Here is a 12,218-nt window from a genome sequence, read left to right as displayed (position 1 = left end):
AACATCGTGGGGCCGCCTGCAGTTTGCTGCGGACTCCAAAAGATAGATCCTCGTATTCTGGCCATTAGATTTTAAAATTATTACACATCCTATTTATCGTACGGGAGTCCATCCTCCTGCACGCGGCCCTAAAAGACTAGGCAAGCTATTTATGTGCATACATGGAGTACGCTCATTTTCCTGAGATCGTGATGGATGCTGTCATATTGTAGTTCAGAGAGTGTATGGAAAAAAACTAAAGCTGATTGCTAATTACATCATAATCTAGCTGTGCCCACCATTCCAAGGTTATTTACATCTGCCCACCTTACGACGGCTAGCTCGCTAGTCGCTGTGATCACCTGATTACTGATGACTAATGCGGAGCTTTTGCCTTGACTGTTATCAAGGAGTACACAATATCCTAGCTTTAGGAATGTGTTAAAACACCCATCCGGGTGGCCAGATGAGTACCCTTTGTTTGGGTGGGGGTCAATTTCACTCTGGTGTTTAAAAACTAAGAGATTTATGAACACCAACTTCAAAAGGTGGGATGGACTTAACGTAAACTAATCATCCATCAACATCGTAGTTCAATGTTGGTGGGTGGTTAACCCGTTATCATATTGCCACTTCGAGTATTGACTGAGCTGCTATCCTGATAACTGGTGGATTGACCCGTGGATTTATCATCCCACTCAGCGTACCAAACACAGATTGTCCTGTTCCTCGCACATATCCTTCCACGCGCGACACAGGGATCTGTCGACTATCCTAGGTTTGTGTAGATATATATATATATATATATATATATATATATATATATATATATATATATATGTGTGTGTGTGTGTGTGTGTGTATACGCATATATGCTTGCATGTCTGTATACATGTATGTATGTATGTATATATGTATGTATGTATGCATGCATGTATGTGTGTATGTATGTATGTGTGTATGCATGCATGTATGCGTGCATGTATGTATGTATGTATGTATATATGTATGTATGCATGTCTGCGTGTGGGTGTAAGGGCCACTAGGTGTTTTGAATGGCATTCTCCAGGCAAGGTTCTAGATCCGCCCCTGCTCCCAGACTTCATGCAACCGCTTTGAGCCCAGATACAATTACCTGTTTTAAGCAAACGTCACTGGTGCTCATTTAAGGTAACTGACCTTGTTTGAACTTTATAAGGTCATAACGATCTAAAACCCTGCGAGATTGCTTCGATGTTTGCATTTGAATAAGCGTCAAGTATTACGCTAGACCGTATAACCCTAAAAACAAACTGTTGACCTCGGTCATTGTAGGTCAGTAACCTACTCTGACCTTTAAAAAGCTCATGGAAAATGTCCTTTCACCAAATATTTCCCCTGTAGAGCAAGCTCTCCGGTGAACAACTAAGCTGTTTTAGACATCAGTCTGACCTTCACATCTGACCCTAGATCATAAGTGTTTGTTTTTAACCCAAATTCAACAATTTGCATTGCCTAAAAAGCATGTAATAGACGCATGGCTTCGTCTAGCACTTTGCTGGGGAATGGGATTAAGCGATTCCCTAGAAATCTCATTCGCTGACAGTCACGACCTTACTTTGATCCGCCATAAGCCAGCGAACTTAGAAGGTACGTCTAATTTCGTACACCAAAATATATCCTATTTAATTGCCAGCAGCGCCGTGCCGTTTGGGAATAATTCAGTAAAAACCCTCGAGGAGCAAACTGCTCCCATCCGAACGCGTGTTAAAAACGTAATGCCCAAGTAAAGCTGGTGTCACGAATTGAATAAACAATGGATATGACATATATGCCGTCGGCAGTGCGTACAATACGTGCGTCGATGGCATTTAAAAATTATTCAGCGCATATCCGGCTGATGCTCTAAGGCTAAGGCGCTGCGGGTAGATCTTCACCGTATAATCTCAGCCTGGTGTATATGAAGTAATTTAGCCAGGCTCGTACACACGAGCGGTTGAAACGCCACGTCCTGGTGCCCGCAGCCACGTGTGGGGCTTTGAGCAGCAGAGTAAGATCCTCCTGACTTCATCGGATAAACCCACGGCCAGTTTGAAGGGCCCCGGAGCGAACCCACGCCAGTTTGAAGGGCCCCGGAGCAAACCCATGGCCAGTTTGAAGGGCCCCGGGGCGAACCCACGGCCAGTTTGAAGGGCCCCGGAGCGAACCCACGGCCAGTTTGAAGGGCCCCGAACCCACGGCCAGTCTGAAGGGCCCCGGAGCGATCAAAAGTGCCGCGGCCGATAAACAGTTAGATTCCCGTCAACGGAAAATTCCCGTTCTCAGGGATTCGCTTCAAGTACTTGATTCCTTTCCCATAAGACGGGGAAAACCCAAGACCGATAGGAACGGCGATTGAGCGACCGAAGGTGCCGCGGCAGGCCAACAAAGACGCTTTCGTCAGCAGTGTAAGGTCATCAGAGCAATCGATGAAAACACCACGACCGATGCGGTGGGCCCCTCAACGATCGGGAGTGCCCCGGCAGGTTGACATGTAGGGGCCCCGAACATAGCGCAGGTCCTCTAAACAAACGGGAATGGCCCAAGACCAGTGCGCATGAATAAGTGCCCTTGTAGCGGGCTCCTGCGCGATCAAGAGTGCCCGGGCAGATTAACAGAGTGCCCCGACAAGAGTGAAGGGTCGTGCGCAGACGAGATCACCGGGAAAGCCCCTGAGTTAATGTAGCAGGCCCCAGAGTGCATCGGTGCGTTAACTTCTGCAAGCCTCAGCAACAGCATAAGGCTCACCGAGCAAGTGAAAAGAATCCGAGCAGCCGAGAATACCCGGGCAGGTTAATATATGGGGTCCCCGACAAAGACGTAGCACTCTCAAAAAGTCAATAGGAATACCTAGACCGAGTGTCTTGGGCCGCCGAACGATTGAGTGGACCCGCACACCTCAACGGGTGGGCCATCTGCAAGAGCGTAGGGCCTTCCTAGCAAATTAAAAGTACCTAAGACCCAAGGTGGAGTGTTCCCAAGCGGTCAAGTATGCCAGGGCAGGTTAACAGATGGGCTCCCGATAAAAGCTTGGGACCCTCCGCATGTAACAGAAACGGCCCTAGACCAATGTAAAAGACCAATGAGCATATCGCAGTCATGTCGGTAGGCTAACTGAGAACAATGTGAGGGGCCCCCAGGCACAGAGCAGCCGGGAGTGCCCCTGCAGATTAACATATGGGACCCCCGGCTATAGCTTATGGGCCTTTCGGGCGAATGGGGAGAATCCGTGGAGGGCCCCTGATCACCAAGAGTGCCCCAGCATGATAACAGATAGGGCACCGAAAACAGCGTAGGGCCCTCCGAGTAAATGCAAAGAAATCAAGGACAACGTGGAAGGCTTTTCAGCGATCGAATTGACCCTACAGTGGACGTATAGGGCCCCCGGCAACAGCGTAAGGCCTTTGGACAACTACATGAGCATCAAAATCTTCAAAATCGCCACCCTCTCAAACCAGCGAATGACTTTTGTATATGTTCGTGTGTCCTTCACTCCCGCATCGACTGTTTTTGGTCGCTTGGGGCCCACGGACGTCCAATTGGGCGCGGTTTGGGTTTAAAAAACCGCGTCTGTTCGGGCGACAGTCGGGCCTCTTCGGAGCCTAAGGGCACCTCCGGGGCCTAGGGGGAGTATGTCCTCATGGACCCGCGTCCTATGGATCCGCCACTGGTGGCAGTAGCTATGCACGGCGTTTCTTCACCTTGGCAGCGCTCCATCGCGGTGTTTGGATTGTTTCTATAGCCTTGACCATTCATAGGTACCTTCTTCATGTGCTGAAGTGCAACCTGTGTACGTGTCAAGAGGAGCAAAAACCAGCTGAAACGTGCGTGCCAACGGATTCATCCTTGACTTACACATTATACATTTGTCTGCCAATCGACGCATGTACGCCTCGCCTTTGAGAAGACTTCGGGTCAGGTTCGCTGCCTTCTTTAAAGTAACCCGTTCTTTCAATGGCATGTTGCAGAGCGCCTGCCGCCTTACCTGGCGTTGCTCAGGTTGGCGATGAAGTCCATCGCCCCCGCCACGGTGACGTGGTGGTTGGTCTTCTCTTGAAGAATGCGGAAAAATTTCGTGGAAACCTTGAAAACAAGCGCACCATTAAACGCAAGACGGGGTGGAAAGGAGGGTGTCAGCTTGCGTGATTGCCAGGATGCCAGGCTGTTGTTTGTCTTAGGTCGCAAATTCGCTTAAAGCTCGCTTTGGTCATCAGGCCGGGGTAAGCAGCCTCCTGCGAGAGGACTAATAAACAGGATAGAAACCATCTGAAGCCTTGAAAGATGCTTCAGTGCTAAATTCGGCAAGGGTGCTGGAAAGTGATGTTTTATCAATAGAGGCAACTGCGGAATCTAGAATGCATTGGCATACCGCAGTTTGTTATTGGTTTTCTGCTCACAAGTAGTATAACCTAGTGTCATACATTAATCAGATTTAGTCATATTTTACGAATGTCCGATGTGCTCGGTGAACATGAGGGATGTCAAAGCATGGTGAAACAAGAAGATTCTTAACATTGGTGTTCAGAAGATACCAGGGTGACTCTACCGGAGTTTCCGAACACAAATTGGTAGGAAGCAAGGTGGTGCTGTCCGGGCCGGCGTGTCAGCCTTGATGCCGTGCCTCTCCTGTACTTATTGACTGCTTTGGGTGCACCCATATCCTTGGGCTCACGAGCGGCCAGCCCATCAGGTATTTACTCTTCAAAGGTCTGTTCGATTGCACTGGTGTGACTTCTGATCCGAACTAAAACTTTTTAACGTCAAACAGTATAAAGTGATAAAAGTTGTAGATGTTGCGGGGAATGTAGCTTCCCATGCTCTCGTAAACCTGGCACGTTTGGTTCGTCACCCAATCATCCGCTGTGTGCAACAGAGTACCGCCTTGTTTACCACCAAGACAAGACCCGTTGGCGTGTTCACATCTGCTTCCTGGCGAGGCGATACAGACTCATGTATACAAACCGGCGGGAGTCCCAATCGTATGGGAGCAGTGTCGCCCCCCCCCCCCCCGCCCCCAACACACACACACACCTGCATCCTGTAGCATGTTTGTTCTACGGCAGCGTCCTTGTACTGTGTGAGATAGGCCGCCGCCTGACACGTCATCAGACCGGCCCCGGGCCGGCACATGTGAACACAACTGGCGGCTGAAGCCGCGCGACCCAACCTCCCGACCAGCTGGACTACTTACGCCTTTGGCCTGCAGTATGCTCGTGAATCGCTCGAGATTCACTTCATTGTAGCCGCACACCAGGTAGGCGGCTGTTTCCAACACCTCCACCAGCTCCCGCTGATGGGCTGTCCTGCAGCATAACGTGTCTGACGTCAGCAAAGCCGGGGTCTGGGCGCTGACGCGTGCTAAGCACTGAGACAAGCCAACAAACGGGCACCGGATTATTGTGCCGCTTAATGTGACGCGAAAGTGCACAAATTTCCGTAAGGGTTATGTTCGCGACGCGTATTCTTAAGCATGATACAGGTATTGAGGGTCTGCCCAAGCAAGTGCACAAAGAACAGCTACCCGATCTGACGGCTATCAAAGGGAAGACGCGGTCCTTGGACTAATAGCTTTGCTAAATACTTATCCACGTCTTTTGATTGGACAGGTTTCTGTCATCAGTGCCTGCACTAAGCAGTGCCTGTTGCATGAAGCCTGGCCCGCCATTCAATCGTGAAATTCCGGATCAACGACGACTTTTCCGGTGAAAGTTCAATATGCCGCAATGTTAGTAGGCCATTCCAGCCAGGTGAGAACAGTAAGTTCACAAACCGACTCGGACCCGCCTGCCGCGGGCGGATGGATTGAAAGATGAGTGCTGTGATCAACTGAGCTACGGAAACAGATTGCTCAGCTTGGACGGTACTCAGCCTGCATAACCATCTGGTCCGGTCTTCCAGACAATCCACAAGAAAGGTAAGTATTGCTGTTTGCAGGTTTGCTGACACTCGGGAGAGGGGGGGGGGGGCGGACGCGTGTTGCTGCAGCCTACCAGGCGGTGGTAAAATCAAGTTACAGGCAGTGACGAATAGGTAAATTCCTGATTTTTAGGTAAACATGTAAAGGCCGAATGCGACTGATTGAGAGTTCACGGTATTTCATCCCATATAAATGGAATGCTTCACATTTGGGGATATTAAAGTAACCATGAGATATAATGAAATATAAATGATAAACTAACCTTAACACTATTAGCATACTTGTCAGTAGAAAAATCTGCATTAGACAACACGAATTCTGTATTTAGTAAACATTCTCCTCAATGCTTCATTATTTGATGCGTCATCGTGCCTTGCACAACATTGATTGGGAGCCAGTTAACAGCCGTTATATCTGGACATCATGTTCACGAACACCAAATATTAACGATTCGACGATTAGGTACTTTTTGGGCTTGAACGCCACAAGGCCAATGGAATGGCAGGATTTAAATAACGTTATTATGCCGTCATAGGTGCGTAATAGGTGACCTATGCCGACATAGGTGCATAATTAGGTCAAGGGTGACCTTGACCTAATCTGCGCGAAAAAGACTGCACGAAACAGACTGCGCTTCTTCCCGAGCGTGTAGCCCAAAAACTAGAGCGGTCTAGATCTAAAAGAAGGGCAGCGCAGTGAACTGCACTGGATCATCTTCAAGATGGCTATCTCAATTCAAATCTCCCATACAAACAGAGAACACTCCTTTTAAAAATTCATTACGCTCTAACAAGCTGGAACGCGCCGCACGATTTCTAAGTAGATCCGGACGTGTATAAGAGTGACATCCACTGGTTAACATGGCAGTCGGGTCGAACTAAATTTTGAAAACTTGCTCAACTGCATGCGAGGGGGCGGACTTACGCTTCATGAGAGTGACAAGTTTAAATTTTGGCCTTCAACACGCCCTTAAGTTAATAAATCATGAGCGCAGTACGATAATGAAAGCACATAAGGAAGCCAGGACCGACAAATATGACCTAATTAAATGATACTTATCCATACGAATGCCAGTGCGCTATGCCATTACCTAATCGCAGGCATAAGCAGACGACCACTCAAAGCAGCCCTCCCGGTGTGACCTTGGCCGACGTGGAGACTTACTTAGTCCTGCCCTTCAGAAACTCGATCCACTCGTCCTGGTCATAGTACCCGGCGCCGTCCACATCAAACAGGCCGAAGAGGTGAGCCGCTACCTCCTGTCGAGACCGAAAACAGACGGCGTCAGTCAGGCGCCGTGTCAGGGAGTATGTGTGGGGAACACGCCTAGGTCGCCGCCAGGGGAGGACGTCTGGGTCAGCGCGGCGTCGGTACCAGTCAGGCGCCGTGTCAGGGAGCATGTGTGGGGAACACGCCTAGGTCTCCGCCAGGGGGGACGTTTGGGTCAGCGCGGCGTCGGCACCAATCAGGCGCCGTGTCAGGGAGCATGTGTGGGGAACACGCCTAGGTCTCCGCCAGGGGGGACGTTTGGGTCAGCGCGGCGTCGGTACCAATCAAGCGCCGTGTCAGAGAGCATGTGTGGGGAACACGCCTAGGTCGCCGCCAGGGGAGGACGTCTGTGTCAGCGCGGCGTCGGCACCAATCAGGCACCGTGTCAGGGAGCATGTGTGGGGAACACGCCTAGGTCTCCGCCAGGGGGGGGACGTCTGGGTCAGCGCGGCGCCGGTAGCAATCAGGCGCCGTGCTAGGGGAGCACGTCTGGGAAACATGCGTAGTTCAGACCAGCCGTGCTCCCCAGACGTGCCAGGGGAGCACGGCTGGGTCAGCGAGGCACATGCACCAATCAGGTGCCATTTTCAACTGAAATCTGGGCATGCTGAATCGCGAATGAAAGTGCTGGTCATTCAGGTGCACTGAACATTGGAGGATTTTCGATATTGTTATTGTGGAATAATTATATCACATGGAGGAAACGTCTAATAGCGTAGGTAGAGCTGCGCAAATTGCTCGCATGGCACATGGCTCGCATGGCATTTACGTGGCACACAGGTACATTCGCCAGAGCCCTCAACGAAGCTAATATTAAACGTGTCGTATATGCCTGAACAATTAATTGAACTAAATCTCTCCAATATCCACGAGGGACAATTAAGACTAAACGCGTGCCCGCCCCGGCGGTTGCAGTGGTGCAGCAGAGCACTTTCAGTGCAGCAGGGTCACCAGTCCACCGTCTCCACAGCAGCAGCACGTCATAGGCACGCCAAGGACAAACTTGGCGCGACTGCCAGTCAAATCAAACGTCTGGGGAAACGCCCACCGGAGCAGCACTGTCATTGGCTATTGTCAACAGCGCCGGGCGATATCCGCCGCCCCGCCAGTGAGGGTGCAGGTGACAGCACCGGCCACACTAGTGTAGCAGAGGCCCAGGAAGTGGCGGCGCTGCACCCGCTGTTTAATGCACTTTTGTCACGCATCATAGCAGGAGTCATGCTGGAATGTCCTTCAAAGCAAGGGCATGGTCTTTTCCTGCCCACTGCTCTAGTACATCTGTGCAGCTTTCACGTCAGCAGTCTGGTCCACGTAGCTATTGTTAAGCAGATCCGGAAGTTGAGTTCGTAATTTCTCAATGCATGAGCAACTCGGTTGTCCCAGGAAATAGCGCGTGAGAGGAGCAATGCTGCGAACTAGAGTACAGCTGTATAGGCATGAGCGGTCGCTCGACTTAGTCGTCGTGCCGGCAGCTGGTGCTGATGCGGAAGCGGCAGCCATGGGTTTCATGCGCGCACTCATGCCAAGTCCATGCGGAGCCGAGCGCTAGGCTCACCTTCACCCAGCTCGGCAGTCTTAGAGACAAATTATCATAGGCTGTGTGCGAGTGCCTTGAATAGTCAGGCAAACCTTACACTTGATACCTGAAGGTAAGTCGCAGGCGACAAGCACCGCCTGTCAAAAGGTCGCGGCTGCGCCATGATTAGTGACAGAGGTCGATCCCAAATGAGTGCGAGATGTGATTAACAGCCATGAAAGTGCTGTTCAGGACGCAGAGCAGGGATGGTAACAAACGCCTCCAAAAGTCTAAGTCTGAGTGGTTTGATACGCTCAGGTCTCGCCACTACCGGCGCCGTGAGTGGTGGGCTGGGCGCGTGGGTCCACCTTTTGTGCCCTCGGGGACAGTGAGCTCTGAGGCCGGGTGTCACCGCCGTTGGTCGCCAGCTCCAGCCGTGTGTCAAGCCAGGAGCTAGCTGGCTGATCATAGTAGTTGCTGCAGCTGTTATTAAGTTCCGATGCAAAACATACCAGCTACCAATGTAACGTAGCAAGGTGATCTGAAAACGCGAAAAAACATTCCACGTGCCTTGAATTGACGATGCGTGATTATGACCACTTGTTTGCTTTCGCCATAGCGAGCTTTGGTAAACCAAGGGTGTTCACCCAAGCGCCACTGCATTTGACAAGTGTTATGCTCAGACAACACCTGATTCATTGGCCAGACCCAGCGGACGATAACGCCTGCCATTCTCCATCAGAACGGCCGTGGCCGGTTTCACATCGCCGCGGCATGTATTAAGCATGCAGCGGACTGCGGCGCGCCTGCTCAGCGGGCAGCATGGACAGCGCTCCCCCGCACGGGTAGCCCAAGGCCGCCGAGTCCGACGTCACGTCTGCCGGCCCGCTTCGCTCCGCCGACTGCAGCTCACGCCCCTGCGGCCACCGAGAGGGGGAGCGCTCGCCGGCTGCAGTTCACGCCCCTGCGGCTCCTGAGAGGGGAGCGTTCGCCGACTGCAGCTCACGCCCCTGTGGCTCCTGAGAGGGAAGTGTTCGCCGACTGCGGATCACGTCCCTGCGGCTACCGGGAGGGGAGCGCTCGCCGGCTGCAGTTCACGCCCCTGCGGCCACCGAGAGGGGGAGCGCTCGCCGGCTGCAGCTCACGCCCCTGCGGCCACCGAGGGGGGGGGGGACGTTCGCCGGCTGTAGCTCACACCCCTGTGGCTCCTGAGCGCGGAGCGCTCACCGGCTGCAGCTCACGCCCCTGCGGCCACCGAGAGGGGGGCGCTCGCCGGCTGAGGTGAGCAGGGGGTGGTGCGAGCCGAGGGCGGGCCGCCGGAGATCCGCCCTCCGTCGCCGGGCGGAAAGTCCGCTCCGGGTGAAGTCACCTGCTGCAGTGTAATAGTCTCCACCGAATGGAAGTCTGCAGCGTGCCCGCTGTGTTGACAGCGTCTTGAGGCGAGGCGCTTCGTCATAAGCAATTGGGATAGCAGTTAGTTTGCACACGTTCCATGCAGCGATGTGTCTCGGCGTCGCTTTTTCCGTATGACGCGGTGGCGGCCTTGACGCTGCGCGGCGCCAGACGGGAGACCCCCCATGCAAGGACAGGCGACGGTCAGCAGCTGTTTTATGACCTCTTTAGCCACTGAAGATATTAGTGCAGCAATTACCTATGCCGACTGTCACAGGGAATACCTGAAACGTGGCTGATGGCAGCCCCGGACCCGCCCCTCTGGGCTATGCCAATATGCCAATAATGCCAAACATTATCGCACTGCGTAATGACGTTGCTATGCGCACTGGGTTGGGATTGGTCAGCTCCCATGTGCAGTTGCCGCATGATGCGCACCCTTCATAAAATGTGAGCCTCTTGGCATTTACTTTTGGAAAATATGAGCATGCAAATGGCACATAGACGAACGTGACTGCTCCGTGGCGTCCCGGCTCGCAGACGTGTGCATGGGGCCGCAAAAAGGTCCCACGATCCCATGAGCATGCAACCTTGTGGGGTGGTCCTGATCCATGCTTGGGATCTAGGTACAGGTCTGCCGGCTTGTCACCAGGCGTTATGAAAATATACATTCTTCACATAAGACGATGTGTTTACCAGTGGCGTACCCCAAAGCCGCCATTCGAAGTTGCTATTAGATGGTTGACGATAAAGGGTTTCCAAATACGGACCTCTTAATTTCCATTGGTTTCGTGGGTGACTTAGAATTTGAGCACCTGCTAATTAAAGCTTGTTGGGTGTACCTTGAGCCCACCAACCAAGTCGCGCCATCCAAATCAACGGATGCTCTTGCCTCCGTCTTTTGGCCAGACGCAACTGCGGAGAGTCTCATGCGCGGCACGACGCCCTGACACGGAGCCGCCGCGGGCCTGGACTGGCACTCGTTGGCCGGCTGCCAGCTGACCTTTCGTGTCAGTCGGCCCAAATAATGTGCTCGCTGTGAGCCGGCTCCTCAGTACCATTGGATAAAGAGTCCGGCACCTTTCCCCTAGACCACAGACCACAGAGATGGTGTCGCTGGCATCACCCTTCTTCGTGTGACGGAACTGAAGACCGCAAAAACGTTGCGCCAGCTCATCAGCTTACACCTGTATACAGTAAACTGAGCAATGACGCAGAGCCCTGGCGCTCGGTACGGTTAGCTCTGTGCGCCAGTGTTCGTCACCAACTGGAGCTGTGAGCCTGGCACCACCCGCCGCGCTATCTCATCGGAAAGCCTTTTTGGTGCGATCCACGCGGAACAATGTGCTAACAGCTTATTCAGACGGAGTCGCATGCACCTGTGCAAACGACTAATCTAGGGCCCCAACGCCTCTATTGTGGCTGCAGGAATGTGCTGAAGGTCTTATGCGCGGCGCAATGTCTCCGCGACGGGATGCGCGGATAAGAATCGGACCGACTGTCAGAATGCAAATACCTGCGTCCACAAGCCTTCTCGACTGCAGCAATCTCCTCCGGATCGCACAAACAGCTGATTATCGGAACCGGACGCCAGGACTAAGTTGTTGATTTCGTCGGCGCCGGGGACCGGCACGGGCAGGAGCGCGCGGGTCAGCGTCCACGAGGGGTCCCACCCGTCCCTCTCGCCCGACCGCAGCGCCGTACCGTGGACACCAGGGTTCTGATGAAGTCGTCGGCAGAGAACGTGCTTGAGGAGCCGGTCAGGCCCTCCTTCAGCAGCCGCTCCAGCTCCTTCAGGTGGCTGAGTCGCTTCTTGTCACGCAACGCCTCCACTTCCATGAGCGACATCTTGCGGGCGGGCGGCTGCGCCGCCGGCCCCGCGTGGCCGGTACCGGGCATTCTCCGCCGGTGCTGGGCTGACTTTGCGCTTGTACGGCGCCGGGGAGCCGCCCGGTGACGGCGTCAGATGCGACCGCGACGACGCCGGCGACGACCGGCCGGCGCGCGGCGCATCATCGTCGCTGCCGTCGCGACCGGGCTCGGGCACCGCCAGCCGGCCGGGCGACGCGTCCTCCACCACCACGTGCTGCAGCTCGGCGCCCGTGCTCATCGTCGTCAACCGCCGGT

The 12,218-nt window shown here is 53.3% G+C and overlaps 1 pseudogene; it reads right to left on the bottom strand.

Moving 5' to 3' along the window:
- Positions 1–11,952, bottom strand: part of LOC119097777 (NADPH oxidase 5-like) — a 43,916-nt pseudogene extending 31,964 nt beyond the window's left edge.
- Positions 11,953–12,218: the final 266 nt, after the last annotated feature.

Source organism: Pollicipes pollicipes, unplaced genomic scaffold, assembly GCF_011947565.3.
Source record: "Pollicipes pollicipes isolate AB1234 unplaced genomic scaffold, Ppol_2.1 Scaffold_4377;HRSCAF=5153_pilon_pilon_pilon, whole genome shotgun sequence".
In the NCBI taxonomy this organism is placed as follows: domain Eukaryota; kingdom Metazoa; phylum Arthropoda; class Thecostraca; order Pollicipedomorpha; family Pollicipedidae; genus Pollicipes; species Pollicipes pollicipes.
This window is presented reverse-complemented; position numbering and strand designations above follow the sequence as displayed.